Below are 26460 nucleotides of genomic sequence, written 5' to 3' on the forward strand. Positions count from 1 at the left end.
TGACTTTCATTAATAACCCCTCTCCCTTAGCCTAAAAGAATGAAAATTTATAAATTTATTTCTTCGGAGATAACACAACCACAATATAGGTATTATATTTCGCAAGGTAATTTGTATAGGTAATCTTATTGAAGCTTCTAGTTTATGGTTTTACTTACAGCAAAGTTATGATTGAACTATACAGAAATAATCAGGTCATATAAGAACTAAACAACTTAATGTTTAATGATCTCTCTTCTTCTTCTTCTTTTCCTTCTCCTTCTGCAAACAGTTGCGTATAGTCATGAATTAACGTCAGTTATTATTGGACTATAATTTATATTCCGTATCAATTTATCTTCAAACTCTTACAGCATGCATATCATTAATCTTTTAATTTTTACCTCTTTTGGCTCGTTTTCTTCTGCAAATAAAAGAGTCTAATCTCGTCACTATATCTGAGCTGACGAAACACGCAATTTGCTACTTTTCTATCACAGAAAACTGTTTGCAACACAGATCTTAGTTAGAAGCACAGCCACTTTAATCTTAACTTTTTAAAGTATAGTTTACATGTGATTACTTAAGATTAATGTTGAGTTTCTTTGCTCATAGTGATAAAAAAAAAAAAAGTGTTAACCTTAATAGGTACGTAACGAGTATTACTGCTTACGGAGAACTTCATAGAAAGAGTTTGGGTGGCCAAATACGTTCTAAGACAAGAAATGGTATATCTCAGAACAAAAAATGCGTCCACGAAATTTGATTCATTAATTTGGATCAATTACTAATTTTCTTCCAAACGTTTGCTGTTTCTCCGCCCACGTTAAGATAGCAATAAATATTTTAAGTCTTGTAATGTATCCTCTTGTTTGAGTGTACTGCCCGAAGGGAAGTTAATGTCCACATACTTAGATACTAGGCAAAAGCACAAGGGCAGTAAACTAGAAGTAAGGTGAACAATAAAACTAGGTATGCTTTTTCTTTTCAGGATTTAACGTCAAATATCGAAATCGGTCGTCATGATTTTTCGATATCGTTGAGGAGTATCTTACTCCTAATTAATCTACTTAGACTAGACACATATTCTAACATCATCTATTCAATCTACATCAATAGTCTACGGTACGTACCTGTTTCATTATCAATGCCTAGTCAAAATGAATGCTTGAGAAGTTTTAATAGACACGACTAAACATAAAATTACACACATTAAAAATATCCTCCCCAAATCTTATTCTTTCATAAAGAAATGTTCTCCCAAAATCGTATTCTTTCATTAAAAAAATGTTCATAAATATTGATGCACAAATTGTCAATGTCTATATATATATAATGGTTATTGCTATGATTATGATATCTCTCGAGTACATCCCGTTCTATGTAAATAGATAACACATAGCATAACTGCAGAATTTTAAATTTAGTTCCTAAGGTTGAAATTTACTAGCCTGTACATTTCCTGTTTTGCAGTCCTCGTTTGCAATTTTTCATATGAGTTCGGCGTCTCGAAAATAGGTACTATTTCTTTTCTTATTCTTCTACTGAAACCACAAGTGTTAGATATATCCCGCCTGGTTTCAATATTCTATTCCTATAGTTTGGAATGTTATCTTAGTTCCACGATGTAAAACCAAACACGATTTTGACGGATTCTATGTATACAGTTTGCTGAGCATATACTATAAAGTAATACTACAAATTATGGATTCGTTAAAGTATCAAATAATATTTTCGACAAAGTGGATACTTTCAAATATCTAGGATCAATATTAACAGACTAGAACTATATTCACAAAGAAATTAAGTGTCGATTAAAAGCAGGGAATAATTCGTGTTATTATTCAGTTCAAAATATTTAGTTGTCGCGAATTCTGTCGAGGAATTTGAAGCTTAAAATATATAAAACGATAGTCATGCCTGTTATTTTGTGTGGTTGCGAAACTTATTCTCTTACTCTGAGGGAATAATGTAATAATGTGACTGAAAGTATTTGAGAACAACATACTAAGATGAATATTCGGACCCAAGAGAAACGATAATGGGGAATGGCCCATAACTTTATAACTAGAAACTGCGTAATTTATACCGTTTGCCAAATTGTTAGGGTCATCAAGTCTAGCAGGCTCAGGTGCACAGGTCATATAGGCAGATTAGAAGAAAGTAGGAACGCTTTCAAAGTTTTAACTGAAAGTCCAATCGGAGAACGACCATTAGGAAGGCTAGGTGCAGGTGGGAGAACAATACAGGGTGGCCGAAAAGTAGGTACACCCCCGCATTGATCAAGGTTAGGTTAGGTTAGGTTAGGTTAGACACTCGTCGCGCAGGCATGGAAAGAGGAGACGTAAGGACCTTTGCGTATGTGTGGTCAGCGCTGTGGCAACAACGAGTGTGGTCAAGGCAGTGGTGACAACGAAAGGTAGGATCCATCTAAATTATTTATTGATACTAAAAGGAAAATTCTCTGCATTAAATAAAAATGCAAGACGTTCTCTGTACAAAAATTGAAGTCCGGAAATAGTTGAGACTTCCAAGTATAATTTCATCGCATTGAGAACAGATATTATAATTCGAACTTTAGCTTTCAAAGATTAGATTTTTTTTTACCTTAAAGTCAGCCTACATTGAACTGTAGAGACACTTTGGCAATTTTACTTATATAGTATGCGATATTAGTGACCGCATCATTCTCATTAAAGATATATTAATTCCTATAATTTTTTGTTGTCATTTATGAAGCATAATTGTGGATAAAAAGAGAGAAAATAGATGTAAACAAAATAATATGTAGACTTTTTTAGTGGCTCGAATTGTGCAATTTTTGATAAAATATGACAATCTAAGTATTCAAATTAGAATGTTTAAATTTGTATGCAGTGAAAATGCGTCTAAGCCATTGACAGGCACTATTTTAATGTCAGATAATTAAAAACAAAGCTTGATATTTTTTTAAGTGTAATCAGTGTATTATTTAAATTATATGAAATCATTATGTTTGTAAAGTGGTTTACAAAGAAGTTGGTAATTGATTAAGTTTATTTCAATCAATATGGTAATAGGAACTTTATAAAAAAAAAATCTGTAGTCATGTCTCAATGAAAGCATTCGACGTAAAAATCTTAGAGGTTAATTAGTAATTAGGAAAACGCGAATAATCTCATGATTAGTCATTTTTGTGTGTGTGTGTGTTCGAGGTACGGAATCCGTCATATAAAACGGAACAGCTATTATATTCTGTCATGAAAAGTAGGTATTGGCAATAACCGTGAAGTAGGCTAAGCAAAGCCGCATTTAATAAATTATTCTGATCCTCCAACCAATAGAGCGATCCTCCAACCAATTAGCATAGACCACACTAATTACGACAACCTACGGATACATGCGTATGTTACAGTTGCAACATAAGGAAAACCATGGAAAATAGATACATGTGTCTAAAAATTCTTTTTAAAAAGACGTCTAATCTAAGCATTTATTATAAATATTTGAGTATAAATTGTATTTTGTGTATGTATGCATGCTTATATTTATGATTTATCTGTGTATATTTGTGTCTTGATATTTTTTCTATATTCGCCAATCTGTGTGTATATATGTGTTACGCACCGTTAAATCACAACATTAATCGCATTGGTGTTAAGTATGATGTATTCTTGTTGTTTATGTTAATATCAAATTTAATATCAGATGTAATTATCTTCAATTCTCAGTTATAATTAGAAACGATTAGAAGTCAGGCATGGGCTTACTTAGTTTCTTTAGCTCATTCTACTTTTCTTTCAAATTTCTCACTAAATCCAAAATCAAAGTCATGACTTAGTCCAACTTATTTCGACTTATTTCAACTCATTTAAACTTATTTCAACATATTCCAACTTATTCTGGATTCTTCCACTATATATTATTTTATTTCGCTTAACTTAAATCGTAAGTAATTAAATTCAGGTTCCACCACACTATACAAATCTTAAATTCATAATTTTAGGAATATTATTAGTCATAAAGTATCAGCTGATCAATGCTAATTATTTGTTTATTATCCAATATTACAAAAATAAGTATTTTCAAACTATATGGTCGTAAATTAACCAGCTTGTATTCTGCTCATTATGTAAGGATAATCAATCGCAAATTTCAGATAGGACTGGTTATGGATATCGATTTCACTATTTTGGTTATGTATGTCAAGTTACTTATAGAAATTCATTCAAGCTGGAGGTCAAGAAAGAAAACAGAAATGTAATTCACTTAAATTAATTTTGGTGCTAAGGCCTTCTGCCTTACTCTTCAGATCTGTTATCACAATACTCCAAATTCAGTGTTAAGTTTCACCATACTCGATTTTTTAAAAATATTTTTTATCTAATAATAAATCGATCAACACTGAATTAAACATTTGGTATTTGGATGATGGAACTATCACTGATGAACCTGAAGTAGTTCTTTCAACTCTAGCACAAATAAATGAGAGGGCATCTGCACTTGGCCTATATTTAAATTTTTCAAAGTGTGAAGTTGGTTTCCTTGGATCAGACGAAGCCAAGTTCGACCTATTATTTAAAAAATTTGACGAAACTGCCCCAGGAATACGTCTCCTAACTAATCAGGATGCTTGTCTTCTAGGCGCCGCTCTCACAAAGGAAGCTTTTACCAATGTCCTGTTAAGCAAAATATCAAAGTTAGAATATTTTTTGTCTCGACTCGCCTCGATTTCTGTCCATGCAGCTTTCTTTCTTCTACGTGCCTCTTTGTCGATCCCTCGTTTAAACTACTTCTTACGATGTTTTCCTTCTTGGAAAGAGACTCCATTACTGGAGAAATACGATCATGTCCTTAAAATGGGTCTGGAGTCAATTTTAAACTGCTCCTTAAGCGACGAATCTTGGATTCAAGCATCCTTACCTGTGAAATTAGGGGGTCTTGGTATTCGACGATCCGTGGATATGGCGATTCCTTCTTTTTTAGCGTCCTACCACGGATCTCTTCGTTTAGTCGAGGCTCTTCTTCCGCAAGGCTACCACCTAGACCCAGATGGCACAGTTCAAGAAGGCTCTACCAAATGGAAAAATTTAACAGATCTTCCAGAGATTAACAAAATAGTTTCTCAGGCATCTTGGTACACACCAATTGCAGCGCATTTTCATGAACTTCTCTTACAGTCAGTTATTGCTCCAGAGGATAAAGCCAGGATTCGTGCTGCCTCATCCCTACATGCTGGGGCATGGTTGAATGCATTACCTTCCCCACCATTGGGTCTTCATATGACTAATGAGGCATTTCGAATCTCTGTCGCCTTAAGATTAGGTGCAGATATTTGTGAGCCACATCGCTGTCCAGCTTGCGGGGATCAAGTTAACCAACGTGGCCTGCATGGCCTGTCATGCATGAAGAGCATGGGTAGACACGCTAGACACTCCTCTGTGAATGATATCATTTTACGAACCCTTACCACAGCTGGAATTCCTTCAATACGTGAACCTTCAGGATGTTGTCGTTCAGATGGTAAACGACCTGATGGCATGACATTAGTTCCTTGGTTGAAAGGCAAATCACTAGTTTGGGACTTTACGTGTTCAGATACATTTGCCCATTCAAGTCTCCCTTTAGCTGTTATGAATGCTGGGGCTGTTGCTAGTCGTAGAGAAGTAGAAAAGCAAAGGAAATATAACAGCCTCCTTGATAAATTTATTTTTGCTCCAATTGCCATCGAGACTAGTGGTGCTTGGGGATCTGCAAGCCTTGATTTTATTAGAGAAGTAGGCAGACGCATTTCTATCGTTACTGGAGATATTCGTTCAACATCATTCTTAATACAACGCATATCTATTGCTATCCAACGTGGCAACGTGTCGTCGGTTCTTGGCACCTTACCACATGGAAAAGAACTAGATGAGATATTTCTTCTCTAACACAGAGGACAATACTGAACATTTGTACAACTGGACGACGTGCTATGCAAGTAGGGTGTGGTGTCATTGGATGGCGTGGAAAGGCAGGCAGTGGCACTGGATGTGATGCAGTTGTTTTCTACCCCTTCCTTTGGTTCGACTATCGAAATATGTTTCCTGTTGACTTAGTTATTTTTTCTTAATTGTTTCATAAATTTATTTAATAAATGTGCCATTTTTATTGTTTGTCGTTTGCGCAACATGTAGGCTACATTTCCTGATAATTTTGTTTTCATATACAGTTTGTTATAATTTCATTTGTATTTCTTTATGTCATATAGGTCCATAAGCTTCTCATGTATTCTGGTTTGAAATTTACTCAGTTTGATTGTTAAAAAAAACAAAAACAAAAAAAACAATTTAGAGTTATGTGTTTAAAAACGTTAAAGTTGTAAACAATTTTCCAATTAATCTAATTAATTGTTAGGACAGAGTAAATTAAGTTTTAGGTAAAAATGGAAATAAAGGTTCTGAAAAAAAATTTATCTAAACATTTTTGTTTGTTTTTACTCATTAAAGCTTTTATTGTTTTATTAACCTAAATTCGTGAACTTATTCTTTCATAAACAAATTGTATCCCTAACCTCAAGAATAACATTTTTTTTAGAGTCTGTTTGGCTAAACTATTAAGGCAACTTAAACAATTTTCTAATTCTATTTACCATGGACTGAATTGAACTGATTTTCATGACTTTCAATCAAAATTTTAAATTCAAGATGTTTGTTTATTTCTTGCATTATTATTATTATTATTATTATTATTATTATTATTATTATTATTATTATTATTATTATTATTATTATTATTATTATTATTGTCATTCAATTTTCATGGAAAGTGAAAATCAGTCTAGTTCGTCCCTACAAACCAGAAATTAGAGCAAAATTCTTTTTCAGTATTGCAGCATGTGAATACACGGATACAGGTGCGAATAAAATAAATGTTCATTTGCTCTCACGGTTTAGAGGATCTTATTTCCCTAAAGCCCTGGGATACCGCGGGGAGATAGGATTTTCAAACCGTGAAATCAGTCTTCATCGAGTCATAAAACATTTTAATTCAAAGAAGGGAGACTTCAACGGTGGTGCACATGATAGCAATGGTGACACCCGGAACATGAACCCAACACCCCACTCAAATAATTTTCAACTTTTACACCTTTAGCGCTCCGAATAACCACCATCATACATCTTTCTCTCTCTCTCTCTCTCTCTCTCTTTTTTTTTTTTTTTTTAATTTTTAATTTTTACAAATTTGGCGGCCCAAACAGGATTCTCTCTCTTTTATTTTTTTTTTTAATTTTTTACAAATAAATCCGTTTCTGCATCTACCTCAAAAGGAAATTTACCTAAAATTAGAAGGCAAAAAAGGAGATACAGGTAGTAATAATTTCCTGCATAAGTAGTTACTTTGGACCGGTGCAAAGTAACCCCGATTAGAGGTTGAAACCACCTTCTTCCAGTTTTATTTTTTCTATGACTTTAAAAACTTTCACAGTTCAATTTCAACTATTGCTTCAAAGTCCCATTATACTGTATACAATAGTATTGTACGAAACTGACTTACCTTGGACGGAAATTCTTGTAGGTGATATCTCAAATTTTCTCTGCCTTTACAGCGACTGCTTTTCACATCTCTACAACAATAAACCCTCCGAATAATTAGAATTGATGTTAACCGCCAACATGTATAGCCAAAAATACAGTCAGATGTTCTATCTTACTGTGGCAGTTGAAAACTTTCTCTTTACAGTTTATGATTTTACCGACAGACACCTGTGCAACTCTAATCATATTTTGTGCAAAGTAACTCCATCTTACGGTACTCAAAGTGTGTATTTTACCCTAATAGTGGAGCAATGTGCATGCAATATGCACATATACGAGAAATAAATACATACGTAGGACTGAGAGTATTAATTATTTAAATTATATATAGTTACAACTGTAATTACAAATATGAAGTCTGTGTAAAATAGAAAACAAATATGTGGACGACGTAGGGGAAACTATATGAAAAAAAAATACCTATGCATGCAAATATTGATAATAACTAAATGTAAGAATAATGTAACTATCAAGAAACTCATAATAGCTTTTTAACAATTGGAAAATTGTCTTATAGTCACATAAAAACCTAGTATATTTTATAAAAATCTTATCTATATAAGAAATACAGACTGTGTTGACACAGAATTTCAATTGTAGACTTATTCATGATAGTAACCGACACATGATTCTTAGCTTACCTGTTTATGACATGGTTAATAGTATGCCTTAATTAACCATTTTCTTGTTTTCCGCAACTGTTGTAACACATTCTTCGTGGCACCACTGGATACATTTCATACATCTAAATCAGTCACCTGCAAGCGAAAAAGAGTGGTATTAAACAATTTAATTGGTCGACCACTGTTAGTGTGTTATTTCGACATCAAGACTATCATCTTCCTAGCATATCATAAATATCTAAACAACGGACAACAGAGTATGTATTAGTTGTTACTCTTAGCTATGACCAAAGCTTTAAGGGGTATATTTGACATTTTTACCAAGTAACGAACGACGTATGATAGATAATTTCTATAATCTTTCACGAAAATTTCTCTGAGTTTATGAATTTTCTAGCAACATTTACATGAGTAAAACTCCTGGTCATCTGTTATTCCTATGTATACTACGTTCCTAGTACATATTACGATCATATAGAAAGATCGCTATACTTGGTGGTCAAGCTCGGCCAGAAATAGATTCAGGGCGGCTCAGCTCGGCTTGTACTTCATTTGCACTTTCTCTGTAAATTGTGTTAAGTTTTAGATGAGTACAAGACGCAAAAGAGGTTATGTCCCGTAACTTCGCATGGTTGGACCTTCTGAATTCGATTTACCGAATTTATTTCTCTTGATTCTCATGATAATATCCGTCACTCTTGTCATCATCCTCATTCATGTGATTCTTTTTCTATCTTTGTGTGTGATTCGCAGCATACATCTTTCTGTACTTCGTTACGTAGTCCGTAGACAGTGAGTTGTTAGTGTCCATGTCCTGTGTTCAAAATTTGCAACCTATTATTGCAAGTGACTCTACTTCGCCTCAGGATGGTATGTAAACAGGAAATACCGTATTGTCACCAGGAATCGAACCAGAAACAATGTACTAATCGTTCGGTTTCAATAACAAAATTTTTGTAAAGCTATGTATAGTACGTATTTAGTATTCACTTATTTATTTGGAAAGAAGACTGACAAATTCCGATAACATGGTATTCTGAATGTATGTAATTATAAAAGAAGTTAGTAACACTGGAATCTTTCGTACTCAACTTATTGGCTAGAACTATGTGAACGGTACAACATGAAGAACAAAAAGGGGTGGGGGTGAAAAGCTTGATTGCATGAGCACAAGAGGGTGCTGAAAAGTTTCTTTGTTCCTGAATCATCACCCCTTTCTTTTTGTCCCTTCCACTAAAGAAATTACTTGTATTTGTTGAGTGTCTTTGCACCTTCTTACTCCCGACAGCTTCTACACTGTTTTCTTTCTTTTCTCTTCTCTTTTCTTTCCATTTGTTAGGCAGAAGAAAGGAAAGAACGAAGGGAAGAAGTCCAAGGGAGTGAGTGAAGCAAGTAAGTAAGTACACAGTAAGAAACAAAGAATGACTTCTCAGGAAAATATATTTTCCTCCATGTCGTCTGTTCCTTCATTAACTTCATCAACATACATCTAACTTCATTACATTCACTCGAATAAATATTCTTTCCCTACCTATACCACCTAAGTATACCTTCAAGTTTTATTTTTCTCATAAAATTAGTTCTCTCTATATTCAGTAGTGAAACAGTAGAAGTATGAGCAGTATTAGGAATACATTAGAGATTGTTCTTGCTCGTACAAGATGGTAAGAAAGATGAGTCTTAAAGGTAATTACAGTTCTTCATATTGATTTTTCTTAGGATTTGCTAATTCGTTTAATTATGCTAATTTTTAACTTTTCTTTCACTAAAACATGGAAAGAAGAAGAAAGAAATGGTTGAATATTGTAGTTGTCATTTCTTTCAGTACATTCTGTCAAGTTTCACTCAAGAACTAATTAACCAACCTAATACTTAGTGAACTTCCAGACACAGAAACTAAAATACCAGGTGTAAGCTAAAACCAAAAGAAGAAGTAAATGAAAAGAGTTTGATTTATTTTGTTTCATTTTTATGAATATTTATGAGTTCTTTGTGTCACAAACATTGTTTGTCTATTCTGTGGTAAAGTATACAACCTAGAAAGTACCCACAGATGCACAAGGCGGGGACCCATTATCCAATAAAATGTCTTTAATTTGTTCTTATGCTCCCAGAAAAAAAAAAAGTGCTTATGTCTTCTCGTTGTAGCCTTTAACATGTGTATTTCATCGTACTGTGTGCCCAAAGTATGTTATTCTTTGAAAGTACTAATACGACTAAACTAACTAACCAACTTTATGGCCTACGGAACCCGGAGATTTAATGCCACATTCACAAAAAAAAATCTCCATTCACTTTTGTCCTTAGTCAACTGGAACCAATCTCTACTTTGTATTCCTAATCTGCGGGATACACTAAATCTTCCTAGTGGTCTTTTTCCAATTGGGTTTCAAGTTAAAATTTTGAAAGCGTTCCTACATTCTAACATTCTGTCTACACGACCTGAGCCTGCTTTTCTTGATGACCATAACAATGTTAGGTAAATCGTATAAATTATGCAGTTTCTCGTTATGAAGTTTCTGCTATTTCCCATTTGAGTCCCCCTTCGGGTATTCGCCTCAGGATTTTGTTTTCAAACACTTTTAGTCTGCGTTTATCCCCTCGAAGGAAGTGGCCATGTTGCGTAACAGTACAGCACAACAGGCATAATATTATAAACTTCATCATTCACCTCTTATCTAAACTTGTGGGTATGATTACATTCTTCCTTGCTTGAGTATGTTCTCAGGATAATATATATAGCCCCCCTTGACGCTCAGGTATACACTGGATAAAATAGACTTCAATCAATAAAGCTGCAAACTATGGTTTAGCCCCTTCCTTGATCATATCCTGGATCCGTCACTATATAATAAACATGCTGAAATGTTAAAACATAAAATTACTATAATTTACAATACAATTTGCTGAATTGGATGTCAATGTTTTTCTAATTCATTCACTTTGGTTCATATAGTACGCTTGCATACGTTTTTGTACAGTAAGTATGCATTCCTGCCTCCTTCCCTCTCTCTCTGTGTATAGCTACCGTGCTGTGTGCAAAAGTTGGAAGAGAAATATACACGATCAAAATCTGAGCAAAAGAGCTTTGTCACTAGTGGAATTACTGATGGAAAGTAGACACGCAGATTAAAAGGGAGGCTTTAAACACTTTTACTTAATTATTCTATAGTTTCAGTTCTTATTAATGTTATAGGTATTGTGCTATAAGAAAAGAGAATGAGGTTCGGTCCATGCTCAAAGCGGATCCTATGTATTTGTAGTCTATAACACCATGGAGTCTTGTTTCTTATAATTTGCCTCAGCACACAAGTCTGCATGATCTTCTAGTGAATTGTATTTAATTAATCTAGTGAATTGTATTTAATTAATCTAGTGAATTGTATTCTAGTTAATCCACTACGACAGAGAAATGAACACTGAAACTTCAAAGACTGTTAAAAATGCCAAAGCTCTTCAGTGCGACATGAATCCGCGATGGGTTGCACTTCGTGATTCGAAGCCGAACACCCGAGACCTCTTGGTTATTGCCTCTGGAGATTCAGCCATGGAGCCTCTACTAAATAGACTCAAAAAAATTTTTGTACACCTTATATCTGGAGAACTACATACAGTGTAGCTAAACCCAAACTATCACGTAACTCAGTATGATGTACGAAAAAATCCGCAAATAATACGGAAACCCGACTTAGGGGACGTTCAAAAATTCTGTGACCCAAGATCCAAAAAATCCAATACATTTCATTCAATCAAAAGTTTTCTTGTATGCCTTATATTTGGACAACTACATATAGTGTAGCCAAACCAAAACTCTCTCTTAACTCAGTATGATGTGCTTATTCCGTAAAAAGTAGGAATCTCGATTTAGAGCCCATTCAAAAATTTTGTGGCCCCTGATCCAAAAACCAATTATTGGCCAAGATCGCAATCTTTTGATGCACTTTTTTTTTTTTTTTTAATCATTCCTAAAATTCTTATTACCATACATTACGTTTCTCGAGCTGCAACATTTCATTTCGAGGTTTAAAAGAAAAGTTTGTCTGTTTGTTTCTGAATTTAGGTACAACATCTTTATTGCAGAAATCAATAAAAGGTATATGTTTAGCAGATAATATACATCATAGACACTAGGTTTAAACCAAGAAATTATATATTCTAGTCCAACTCAATTTTCTTGATCCAGATTCTTTACTAGAATTTATATCAATTTCCCAGTTTTTCTACCTCTTGTTGCTACAAAAAAGAATGTGATCAAGATATAGACAATCATTTGTTTTGCTTATGTGTGCTTTAATTTTGTATACAGGGCCGTGCCGTGGGGGGGGGCGAGCGGGGTGACGGCCCCGGGCGCCGAAGTAAGGGGGCGAAAAATTCGGGAGAAAAAAGGAAAAAAGATAGGAAAAATTGGAATATATGTATGCAGCGCCGTCGCATACTCGCCCCGGGCGCTAATTTTCCACGGCACGGCCCTGTTTGTATATATATTTTTTAGTCTTTCCTGCAAGTTGTCACTCAGCTACCTGGCGGGAAGAATTTGGATCTACTATAACCATGCCAAACAAAACTCGAGGATATGATCGAACATATTTCAACACAATTTTAATCATCGATTAAATTTTAACGCTTATGGTATGATTTCATTTCGTTCAAAATATTTTGATAGACGCTAAGCTGTATATTTTGAGTCAGGACGACAAATGCAGTGAAACTTGTGTGAACAGCTAGCATAAAAGTTCAGTTTGCTAACCGAATGCAATTCATAATTTTAGGCAAACAATGGCATAATATATTGATTTCTCATGTTTTCTGCCCTCCAGACTACTGTGCATATCGCGAATATGTATTACTACAATCCACTACTTCTTTCATACATTGTATGTTTATACGGATTTTAAAGTGCTGTCTGATGATGCATACAATCCAATAGTAAAAGAAATATATAAACACATGCCTATCCATATACAAATATTCGATTGAGTGAAGATCGTGGGGGCGAATCACTTTGATCCTTATATGTGATACATGCGCCTCAAACGAGGTTTGTTTCCATTGTCAATTACTAATTTGCGTGAAAGGGAGAAGTGGGGGAAGGTGGGTAAGGGCTGTTGAGGGGAGGAAAGGTAGATTCAATTGTTTGTTTGCCTCGTCATCAAGGGCTTCATATGTGGAAATCCTGTGATTACCGTACTTGTTGTACGCATGCAATCAGATGCAGATAATCCACTGCTGAATTATTAGTGATCCAAACCGGACAAACACATTGCATATATACTTCATGAGTTCTTTTAAAAGATAATTTTAGAACTATGCATATTTGTTGAACGTAATGGAATTGAAAATAGTATTCAGTTTCCAGTTTTTTTTTTTTTTTTTTTAACGGATGTTATCTGCATAAAATACCAAACAAGATCACAAATAAAAAAGTATGTCTATCGAGTTATCTAAATATGATAGGGAAGCTGAAGAGTAACTTTAAAAGAATGAAATTTCTGTTTTCCAACCAATGGCTATGCCCTTTAAGCTGAACGAAACGAATGGTTAATGAAGCTGAATGATCACGAAATAATTGGTAGATTGAAAATGTGGGAGGAAACAGAACCTCAAGAAAACTCAGAAACGTTGTATTTTCGCAACCATATGCGAGAAATATTACTATTGGCTCGAAACAAAGATTGGCACAAAGCAAAGACTGTACATGTGCGTAGTAGCTGCGCTCAAACGTTAGCAATCATAATAGTTGAGTGATAAGTACTGGTCATTGCAGACAATTCTGTATGCACCTCCAACTGCTAAGGCTCAATTGTAAGGCTAAGGCTCAGGTTCTGACAAGTATCAACAACAAACAGTATAATTTTCGAAGTGAGATTTAGTGTGAGAAGAATGTATTATTATTTAAAAAAAAAAAAAGCTACTAAATAAAGCGGAGTTCTTTTGAAAGAAAAAGAAAGTTTTTTTTTTTTTTTTTTTTGAGTGAGATTACTTTACCTGTTAGCTATATAATGCTCGCGTAAAGCGCGTGAATTATATTAATCTCTCTCTCTCTCTCTCTCTCTCTCTCTCTGTTTCAAGCATACGTTACTCTTTCACCACGAGCCTAAGCGTTTGAGCAAAGAGAAGTAGAAAAAATTAAATCTTTCAGATTTGTGCATTATTATGCCGTGTAGGGTAAAGAGGACGCTGATGGTGAGAATGAAGGAAATGGTGGAATGAAGAAAATGGAAGGAAATAAGAAGACCCGAGAAAACCCACGTTCAGGTGTTTGTCTACAGCAAAGCCTACTTGGCGCAAGCTAGGATCAAACGATGGACCCCACGGAGGCACGCACCGGAGTTGAACACCCTAATACTCAACGACTGCGGTCCCCCAAACAGAGGTAGAAATATTAGACCTGCATAATTATTTTGACATGGTTAGAAGATAAATAAATTAATAAGAGAGTCTCTTTGTCTCCAAGTGACTATGGGCGTGCTTTCATTGCGAGCAGTCCAAGATTCGATTCTCCTAGAGTATTGCTTGTCTCAGATACAAATCTGAGAAATAACAGACAAATTCTGACCAAAGCATATATTAACTAATAAATAATAGCGTTACAGTTTCGGCAAATTAACTTTGCCTTCATCAGACACATCAGACATCAGACAAGATAATGTGTCTGATGAAGGCAAAGTTAATTTGCCGAAACTGTAACGCTATTATTTATTAGTTAATATATGCTTTGGTCAGAATTTGTCTGTTATTTTATAAAAGAAGTTCCAAAGCTAGCATGAGTGGCATTCAGAAATCTGAGAAGTAGTTCAACTTTAACTTTAATCCCTCAGCGCTAACCCACCTACATGGAAGTGGCCTCCTCTTCTTCACATGCTATTGACCTACCTACGTAGTAGTGACATTCCTCTGTTCACATGCTGCCGACCTTCCTACGTGGTAGTGACATCCCCTTCTTTATATGCTTCCAACCTATCTACGTAGAAGTGGCCTCCGCTTCTTTATGCTATCGACCTAACTATGTAGTAGTGACATTTCCTTATTCACATACTGCCGACCTTCCTACGTGCTAGTGATATCCTCTTCTTTACATGCTTCCAATACTTACGTGGAAACAGCCTTCCGTTCTTCACATGCTATCGACCTACCTACGTAACAGTGACATTTCCTTTCACATGTTGTCGACCTTTTCTACGTGATAGTGATATCTCCTTTTTTTAGATGCTTCCAAACTATATAAGTGGTAGTGGTCTCTTCTTCACATACTTTCGACCTACCTACGTAGTAGTGGCATTTCCCTGTTCACATGCTGCCGACCTTCCTACGTGGAGTGATATCTCCTTCTTTAGATGCTTCAAATCTATATAAGTGGTAGTGGTCTCTTCTTCACATACTTTCGACCTACCTACGTAGTAGTGACATTCCCCTGTTCACATGCTGCCGACCCTCCTACGTGGAGTGATATCTCCTTCTTTATATGCTTCCAACCTACCTACGTAGAAGTAGCCTCCCTTTCTTCACATGGTACCGACCTTCCTACGTGGTAGTGATATCTCCCTTCTTTACACGCTTCCAACCTACCTATGTGGTAGTGACCTCCCCTTCTTGACACATTATCGACCGACCTACGTAGTAGTGACATTCCGCTATTCACATGCCGCCGACCTTCCTGCGTGGTAGTAATATGCCCTTCTTTACATGCTTCCAACTTACCTACGTGGTAGTGACCTAGGCTTCTTCACATGTTCTCTAGCTACATACGTGAAGTGATCTCCCCTTCTTCACGTGCTTCCGACATCACTATGATGCAGTGACTTTTACACTGCAATATTTGAATTGCATAACTCTGAACTTCTATAAGATGTACGGTCAAGCATCGATTTAAACCCCGCGTCACCGAGGGATTAAGCATCATTTGCACATTATATATTCTAGGTGCTGGAAAGTCAACTCTAATTAATCGACAGTAATAAACTGATAAAAGCTAATGTTTTAATTTTCAAACATTATCAAACTGCAAGCATACTCCAAAGCCAAGGTGACGCTTAGGTACTACTAATGCTGTGGAGTTTGCCTTTCTATTTCCATACAGACTTTATTATTTTTCTTTCCCTTTAATATTTTTTCTTACAACAATTCTGCGTTCTCTACTTTAGCTGTTAAATCATGGATATTAAACAACCTCATGTTATTATTACTTTTCTCGCTCGTCAGAGGAAAAAGAAACTTATTTTCCCATTGATTTTTTCTTTCCCTCTCTCTGTCTCTTTTTACCCCTTTTCCCAGAGTTTTTCTTGACTTTATGAAAGCGACAACATGTAACGGAGCAGACCAGGTTTATAGCTGCAATGCAGGGCAATAAAACGAAGCCAACATTAACTTCCCTTTGTGACCTCTCGCTACAATAATATCGCAGCTTTGTTACTACAGCCCACCACCAATAACATGTGTTGTCCCCTGTACTTCTCATTTTACCAAACTTTCTGGGCGAGCGATAGAGCATTTACCCTTTCCTTAAAAAATGTATATATACCGGTGTTTTCAATGATAATGTAATATCATGCTATCTTTCATTTTATGCTGGACTACAAAGACTTCAAAGACATTTTAGACATTATTAAAAGTCTCTATAGAAGTAAGTATTGTATATTTACATAATTATTAAAAATACACCTGTATGTATGTTTTTCTAACTTTTACTTCCAGGGCTGTGTTCATGTTACGTGTTGTGATAAGAACAGCGTTTGCATGTAAAAGGAACAGTAGTTTTGGTTTCAAGGGTACAAGTTGGTCAGCTGTCCGTTTCTCACTTTCGAGTAAGGGACAATAAGTGAGAAAAAGTTTAATAATCATGTAAAAGAAAGTTAAGTTCGAGATTTCAACGGATTTATACGTTTTATGGCTGCTACATGACGAAAATGTGATTTCTGAACGTCTGTCCGTCCGTTCGTCCCCCCTTCCGCAAGGTATAAACATGCTCACCACCTTGAGAGCATAACTTTCAACGTATTTAAACTTAAGGTTTTCAAAAATTCTTTTTCTTTCTTCGAATTTACTTCCTAAACCTAAAATTTACGATAGTTTGCTGGGTGTGGCGCTGATTGCCACAGGTGCTGTTACAACCAGGTTTTGGCACACTATCTTCACGAAGACATTTATGTATCGGATTGGAAGGATTGCGTGCTACAGTGAAATTTAGAGCTATGGCGGCCATAGTTCACTATCAGAAGGGCCACCTCTATCGAGATGCTCAAAATGGAGTAGCCAAACAAAGAATGTTCGGGAAGAAGGCAACAGTTCTTCAGTAGCCAAGTTGGCGGAAATCATAGTGATTGGTACGGCAACTTGCACATTAGTTCACTATCAGAAGGGCCTCTCCTACCGAATTAGTCAAAATGGAGTAGCCAAACGAAGAATGTTCTGGGAGAAAGCAGCAGTTCTTCAGTAGCCAAATTGGCGGAAACTATAGTGGTTGGTAGAGCAACTTAGACATTATTTCCAGGAGTGGTCAGAGTGACTTTAACTGCTAGGGTACGGCAACGGGAACCCACCACTCTAGTTTTTCCTAATTTGCTGAGAGCAGAAAGAGAACATACGTACAATAGTCTTTCGCAGCTCATATAGTTCCGGAGGTAAAATATCTCCCATTCGGATCTTCGGGAGGGGATGTGTTGCAAAGCAGGCCCCTTATCCAGGGGGTGTAAGGGGCCGCCCCCTAAATTTTTGCTGGTCCCCTAAAATTTTCACGGTAGGCTTGCAAATGAACTATAATATGATGATAAACTACAATATGGTTGGATCAGGTCCCCCTAACTTCAGCTGAGCCGACCCTACATTTTTGGGCTGGCTACCAGCCTGTTGCAAAGCAAAATTGGACGAGAAAGTAACAATGTGTTGAAGATGAGTAAGAAAAGAAAAGACATGCAAGAGCAGAAGGTGTAGAATAGATATATGGAGGGAAATGCTGTACCATGTTACAAGGAGGGAAATTATTAAATCTTAAAGAGGAATTGAAACAAAATAATGTAGATTTGGTAGGAGTTTGTGAAGTTAGATGGAAACGTAATAAGGTGTTGAACAGCACATGCAAATGAAAATGAAATCTTTAAGTTTTCCGTCCCACGGTTATACCGGTTATTCTAAAGGAGACGGTGATTGATGAGAAATGAATGAAATGGTGGAATGAAGAAAGTGGAAGGAAACGGGAGAACCCCGAGAAAACCCACGCACACGGTGTTTGTCCACCACAAAGCTCACTTGGTGCGAGCTGGGATCGAACCAAAGATCCCAACATCAGAGGTGAACGCTCTGCAACTGAGCCACCGCGGCATCTAGAATGTTTTTACTCAGGTAATGTAAAGGCTGAACATAATGGTGCAGGAATAATTATTGAGCTGAGTTGAGTTGATTTTGAGTTGAACGTTCCTTTCAGCAGCGAGGCAATATGAGAAAGGACCTACAGATTAACGTGGAATCCGAATTCCATAAGCTCCCACCGGGAATCAAACCTTGGTCTCCCACGCCAGATAAATCATTGCTAAGCGCTTAAAAGAGAATGTAGTGAAAGTAGAATTTGTTGATCATAGAGTTATGATGTTAATACTTAAAGGAGAAACGAAGGACCTAGTGGTAATATAGAAATACGAACCGACCACTTCTCATACAATTGAAGTAGACGGGAGAAAATTATGAGAAAATAGAAAAAAATATAGACAGGGAGAAGAGGGATGCAAGCGTAATTGTAATTGGAGATTTCAATGCAGTTGTGGGAGAAGAAAACAGGAAAGTAGTATCGTAGGCAAATATAGCTTAGGCGAGAGAAATGAAAGGGGAGAGAGACTGGTCAATTTTTTAAGACAGAATTCACTAGTAATTGGGAACATTTGGTTCAATCAGCACAAAAGGAGAAGATATACATGGAAATCATCAATAGGCGGCTGAAGATATTATATAGTCTATGTTATGATTGAAGAGTATCGGAAAAGCTTGAAGAACGCAAAGACCCTTTTCGGAGCCGACATTTTGTCTGATCATAACCTTGTGCTATAGTATTCGCGCCGAGTCGTGATGCTTGACCTAGATCTACCGATTTCACCACCCAATAGAACGCGAGGGTGTGTTCCGTTCGTCAACCCCCACCCATCAAATTTTGTCAGTGTCTTCTCTCGCGCTACACGGAAAATATCTCCCGACAGTACAGTGTTGTCGGATTGGCGCCAAGTTCCGCTTTTGTTAATTGTTTTTTGCTGCATTATATTCTTATTGTTACAATTCGTATTATTGTTACCGTTTTAGAATAATTGTTACTATGATTATTGTTGTGCAGTGTTATTATTGGTAATTTTTAAATGTTTTTTTTAAGTACTCCTTTACACTGTCTTCAAAGTTCGGCAACATTGTTGGCGAATTTCAGCTGTTTGATGTTTTCCCAAGTGTGCGCTCGGGAAGCGGCTCCACGAATTATACCGAAGTTTTCCGATGTATCAGAGCTCAAGCAATGATTGGTTTAGAGCCCAAGCTTCACGACTCGGCGCGAGTACTATAGCCAAAGTATGAACAGTGCTGGTGGAAGATAAGTAGGCAATAAGATGTTGAATACTGAAAAGTTGAAAAACGAGACAGTAAGAAATATTTTCATTGAAAAATTCGAAGAAAATATTGAAACGAGAAAAGTATAGTAACAGACGGTGGGAGCAAATTAAACTATGCATATGCCAGGAAGCAAAGGAAATAGTAGGTTACTGCGAGCACAAAACGGTTAGGAAACCATGGGTTATAGATATTGCAGAAAATGAGGGAAAGGAAGACGTGGAAACAGGTTGGTACAGAAGAGGACAGAAAGATGTACAGGAAGTTAAACAACGAGTTACGAAGAAAAACAGACAGAGCAAAGGAAGAGTTTTACAGAAAGCAATGCAAGGACATAGAAGAACTAGAGACTTGGAAAATACGAGTTGTGTTCAAAGAAAGTATCGAAACTTTGGTTGGCAAAAATACATTTATTGATTTCGAAACCGGAAACATTAGTCTCCTTCAAAGTAGTCTCCTTGGCAATGTACACACTTCTGGAACGCAGTTTTTGGAATATTGACTAACCGGTCGTCGCATTCCGTATTATGCCTTCAAATCGAGTTCCTTTTAGTGGCATTTTCAGCTTGGGAAATAACCAAAAGTCACACGGAGCCATGAGAGATTAGTAGGAAGTCTGACGACATACAGATGTTGTGTTTGGTTATGAAAGCCTGAACAAAATTTCGCGAACACTCCCCTCATGGTCAAATTCTTGTTCAAAATTGAATGTTCCGATCCGATTGAATGGTTTCCGCTTGAGTATTGCCAAGCTTTTGTCAAACTTTGATGCAATATCGCTGCTCAAGTTTTTCTGTCATTTTACAAGAAACTGAAATCCGACGAATGCTTACTATACATCTTCACTCGTTGGCCGACCGCCAGCAACTGACGCAGTGTTGCCAGATATGAAGATTAAAACGTAGCGTGGTTGTGCTTCAAAAGTAGCGGATTTGAACTACTTGTAGCCCAAATATAAAAATAAATTATATTGTAGCTATTTAGTTTTACTAATTTATTTATTTATTTATCTATCTATCTATCTACCTATATATATATATATATATACGAAGGTCACTACGAAAGTTTTGAGATACGCATTCTTGTGGCACAGTATTTGAATTCCAAGAAACCCAGATTATATTTGGGTTATCGTTTTTCATGCGTATGTAAAGAGAATTATTATTACCGCACAGGTTAGAAGCACCATCAGTTGCAATATCAAAGCATTGTTGAATACTGATATTAATATCAGACAAAAAAAAAAAAAATGTTCAACAGCATCATGCAGCCTGTAGTAGTAACTGTGACGAATTAATCCCAGGAATTGAGATACTATTCGATTATCCTTTGACTTACAATATCTAATACACAAAAATAAATGTTTCACAAGAAATATTGGTTTATTCATGAATGGCAAAATTAAAAAAAAAAAAAATGATCCTTAATTTTATATATGAAAACAAAAAAGTAGCGTATTTTGAAGATTTATAGCCCACAGATAATTACAGGTAGCCCAAACAGTAGCGTGTCGCCCAATTCGAAATTTTTGTAGCGAGGGTACTTAAAAAATCGCCCAATCCGCTACTTGTAGCCCAATTTGGCAACACTGAACTGACGCTTTCTGCAGACGGGAAAAATTCACGACTGTGTATGAGTGTCCCCTCTACGTTTACGCTGAAGAAAGTTTTCCTTGCGACATTGGTTTACGGGGGAGATAAGGTTCGATACTTTTTGAACACACCTCCTATGAGGAAATGTACAAGAAGGATAAATCTATGGAACTTCGGAGGAAAGAAAGAGTATTATGATGTCAGTAGAAAATTAGAGGGGAACCCGGCGGGAGCTCATGTGGTTCGGATTCCATGTTAATCAGTAGGTCCCGTCTCATATAGCCTCACTGCTGAAAGAGACGTTAAATCCTAATCAACTCAACTCAATAAGAAGGGAAGATAAACGGCGACAGAAGTAGTCTCTGGGAGATGGAAAGAATGCGTTGAGGAATTATACCTATATGAAAGAAGGAATAGACAGTGTGGTCTGGATATTGGAATAGAATATGAGGTAGGCGAAGATGATAAAGGATTTAGTATTCCTTCAGTGCCTGGTCAGAAAGGATTGGGATTAGACCTAGGTTGTTTTTATACAAAATCAGTAATTACAAAGAGAAAGCAGACGTAATGGTAGATAGACCAAAAGAGAAAAGCAATTTGGTAGGATATAGCTTAGAGAAAAGAAAACTTACTACAGTACCTTGATGATGTATTGGTCCTGCAGGTAAATCTGTCCCCCCCCCCCTAAACTGGCAACTGCTACGGATAACTCTGGTCCAATACACAATGATATAACAACCTCTGCGTGTTGTAAAATTAAAGTCTTTTCCAAGCAATTCGCCGAATTCATAATTAGGAAGCACTCTAAACATGGTGTAAAAGCAACACTACACATAAAATACAAAAACAACTGCTGCAATGAGAATTTTCGTTCTGTTACACCTATAATGAAGTTTTTCCTGGAATTATTGTATCATTTTTACATAACTACCTGTCTGAAATGATGGAAACCTGAATAGAAGAATTCAATAAGAGAGGACAATATTCATTATAAATATATGCTTTTACAAATGGCAAATATATATAAGGAAACTATGAAATTTGGTTTAGAAGTAGAATTCCGAGACATCCTGTAGGAAATCATACTGAAACACTCATACTGAAACTTCTATTTCTATTAGGGTCTACTTGAAACATTGAAAAAAACACCAATAAATTTAATCTGATTTCGAACATGATCATTAACAGCAGTAAAACAAACACAGCTACTATTATTATTAAAATAGTATGTTTTACGTATAACATTCTGTTTTGTAAAAAAGTAACGTTATTTTCTCGTAGTCCTCGTCCCCCAACAAACTGTTCAGAATCGGCTGTCTTGGAAGCAAGAAAAGTTGACAATTTATCAAGCGCTAATTTAATCTTTTTCAAGGACAATAAAAACATCGTCCTTTGCTGAACGAATAGATTCATGACAGTTTGCAAAGAATACACAACCAAAGCTCCCCATACTCACTACATTCGTCACTCTCAGGACGAAACAAAGCCTTAGAAATTCACATAAACTTCATAATACAATGTCTGCAATCATTCTCTATTAATTCACAAATTAATAGTCAAATTTATCGTTGTTATGATGCCAAAACAGGGAAACATGTCTTTGATCGTTTTAAAAGTACAATGTATCAAAGCAAAAAATGGTTTCCCAGGGCTACCCACAGGGTCCCAGGCGGGGTCCAACTCAAAAATTGAAAAAGGTAAGAGGGTCAAGTAGCATATCGTTGGAAACCTGTATGGAAATGAAAGAAGACGAAACAAGTCTCGACTCTCTAAACTTACCCTGTGCAAAATGGCGGCCGGTCAAAATGTCAGCAAAACGTCATTGTAAAGTCTATGGCCACCCAAAAAAAAAAAAAAAAAAAAAAAACTGAAACGGGGAGACAGATGTCAAAACAGGAAACATGTGTGTCATCTTTTCAAAAGTACAATTATTGAAAGTAAAAAGATTTGTCCCAGGGTCCCAGACGGGATCCTACTCAAAATTTTCAAATGGCACGGGAAGTCAAGTAGCATATCTTTGGAAACTTGTTAGGAAGAAAGAGGACGAAACAAGTCTCGACTCTCTAAAAATTACCCTGTGTAAAATGGCCTCCATTCAAAATGTCAGCAAAAACATAGTAAAGTCTATGGCCAAACCCAAAAAAAGATCTGAAACGGTGAGACAGATGTCAAAACAGGAAAACACGCGGGTTATCATTTCAAAATCACAATGATTGAAAGTAAAATTATTTGTTCCAGGGTCCTCTACAGGGTCCCAGACAGGGTCCTACTGAAAATTTTCAAATGACAACGGGAAGGGGGGGGGGGGTTCAAATAGCATATCGTTTAAAGCTGTTGTTAAATAAAAAGCAGATGGAACAAATCTGGAGCCTCTACGATAACACTGTGCAAACATCTTGCGTTTTAGTTCTTCTTTCTGTTGTCGGGTTTTCGTTTGTTTTCACTTGTGCTCAACAGAAAGAAAGAAAATGTCCCTACTGTGAGATTCTGCTCTTTGGGTCCAGTAATGTATGAATAAAAAAAATACAATAAAATAAAAGCAAATTAAGAAATAAAGAAAAGAAATCACATTTGACATCTTTGAGTATAAAACTGACTAGTTAACATATAATGTACAACCACGAACATAAATAAATAGAGGTTGGCGCCATAAGAAATAAAGACTCTTACCTCTACTTATTTATGTTTGTGACTGTGGTACTTATGCTTGCTGTTTGGTTTATCAATTATGAAATGATTCAAACAAAAGAAAATCTTGCACCAGGAACAGTGAATACGTGCAAATGTCTCACAATGACAAGTGCCGATTGCAAAGGGAATGCGCTTGGACAATCGAAATGAAGATGTACATTTTGACCGGCCGCCATTTTACGCATTGTAATTTTAGAGTCGAGACTTGTTCCGTTCTCTTTCATTTCCAAACAGCTTTCCAATGATATGCTACTTGACCATTTGAAAATTTTGAGTAGGACTCCATCTGGGATCTTGTGGAGGACCCTGGGACAAACATTTTTACTGTCAATCATTGTACTTTTGAAAATATGACACACATGTTTTCCTGTTTTGACATCTATCTCACTGTTTCAGGTTTTCTGGGGGGCGGCTATTCACTTTACAATGACGTTTTTAATGACATTTTGACCGACCGCCATTTTGCACAGGATAATTTTAGAGAGACTTGTTTCGTCTTCTTTCATTTCTCAACAGGTTTCTAACGATATGCTACTTGATCCCCTTACATTTTGCAATATTTGAGTTGGACCCCACCTGAGACCCTGCGGGTGGCCCTGGGAAGCCATTTTTAGCTTTGATACATTGTATTTTTAAAATGATCAAACACGTGTTTCCTTGTTTTGGCATCTGCCTCATCGTTCGCGATTTCTAAGGGTGGAAATGGATTTTCTGGACACCCTGTATATTCATATAACTCGCACAGTATATACATTCGGAAAATTTTTATTGCATTTTCGTAATAGGCGTCATTAGTGTTTGCGATTGGTATACAAACCATCTTCCACTTCGATATATAATATCCCTCTCTTCCCTTGTAAAAGGTAAAAGCTAATTAAATCTCAGGAATGTAGAAGTGTTAGTAGAACCAAGAAAGTTCTGTCGCTTTTTCACTCACCATCTTCGAATATCGATATGTTACCTAAGGCGTACCTGGACGTACCTGCTTTAGTCCCCATCAACATCGACGACCTTCCGCCAACCTTCTGGAGGGCCAAGGATTCCATCACCGTAGAACTTGGTGGGACGTGAAGCAAACAAGCTATGAAGTGCATTTTGTACCTCTAACAGGGATTTGAACTGGCGTCCTCGAGGGTGGTTGTCCAAGAAATGGAACAGGTGATAATCGGAATATCGGAATAATGCAATGTCCGGGGAATATGGCGGATGCAATAGTGTTTCCTATCCAAGGTATAGAATGGTGTTCCGGGTCATCCTAACCATGTGGGGCTTAGCGTTGTCCTGTACCAAAGGACCCTTTTGTGATTCAGGCGTGATGATCCCAGAGTTTTGAGTTTGTCTTGAACACGGCTCAACTTCTGACAACACACAGTTGCATTGATGCTCTGACCCGCTGATAGCAGTTCTCGATGCACGATGCCGCAAGCAGTCCACCAAACACACAGGAGGGCCTTCTTCTCATGAAGTGCTGGTTTCGGTTGTTTTGGAACCGGTTCGTAGGATGCTAACCAATGATGACGCCGCCGTGGAGCTTCGTACAGGACCCACTTCTCATCACATGTCAACACTCTGTCCAAAAATGGCTCCTTCCCCAGACGAGACTTCAAAGAAACACAGGTGTCCGCTCGCGCTGTCTTCTGGCCCAGAGTCAAGTCATGTGAGACCCATCGACCCAACTTGTAGATCTTTCCAAGATGATAGAGGTGCTGGCGAATGGTTTCTCCACTCACATTGAATTTTAGTCCCAGTTTCTCACATGTCTGGCCATTGTTCGCCTTAATTGCTGCCTGATGATCTTTATTTTGTACATGTGTTGGTCTTCCGGCACGTGGTGCGTCCTCGAATGTATTTTTCTTACCGTCCTTAAACTCGTGAAACCACCGATCCACTGTCCGCGTAGTCACAACACCCTCACAAAAGGCCTGGCATATCTTCCGCCCCGCTGCAGTGGCGTTTGACCCCAGTTTGAAATCCTACAGCATACACGCCCTTATGATGCTCTGTGGAGGCCCCATGTTCACTCTATCCTTACGCAAGTTCACGGTGTAACTGAACTGCCACAACTAGGTAGTATGTTGAATATATCCACACCAATAACTCACCTTCGCCTTGTCTCCATTCACATTCAACTGACGGTATGAAGACCAATTGAACACAGATCTCCACAAAAAAAAAAAAAAAAAAAAAAAAAAAAAAAAGCGATAGAACTTTCTTGGTTACCTTTATGTATATTTCTTGTCTGAAGCATTGATCATCAGGTGTTTCAAAATTTATCAGTACAGCCCGGATTTATATGCAAAATGCATGTTTATATTAACATGGACGAACGTATGGAAAGTATTTTTTCTTCTTTCCGACAAACTTGTAAGGATTCGTTTGAGACGCATATGTTAACGCATATAAGTGCATATTTTGAATGAATTTCGATGTGCATGTATATTTCAC

At 36.7% G+C, this 26460-nt stretch overlaps 1 long non-coding RNA gene across 2 annotated transcripts in view; it reads right to left on the minus strand.

The window, feature by feature from the left end:
* Window positions 1-26460, minus strand: part of LOC145671881 (uncharacterized) — a 516485-nt gene that overhangs the window by 13163 nt on the left and 476862 nt on the right. The window contains exons 3-4 of one of the 2 annotated variants that reach the window (XR_014128550.1): window positions 8177-8293; window positions 7434-7564 (exon numbers count right to left, since the gene is read on the minus strand). This is a non-coding gene — a long non-coding RNA (uncharacterized LOC145671881). Of the gene's footprint in view, window positions 1-7433; window positions 7565-8176; window positions 8294-26460 lie in introns of those variants that run through there. The other variant, XR_014128549.1, reaches the window with a different exon arrangement.

The sequence above is a fragment of the Thermobia domestica genome, chromosome 15 (genome assembly GCF_964235325.1).
Source record: "Thermobia domestica chromosome 15, izTheDome1.hap1.1, whole genome shotgun sequence".
NCBI classification, from domain to species: Eukaryota; Metazoa; Arthropoda; class Insecta; order Zygentoma; family Lepismatidae; genus Thermobia; species Thermobia domestica.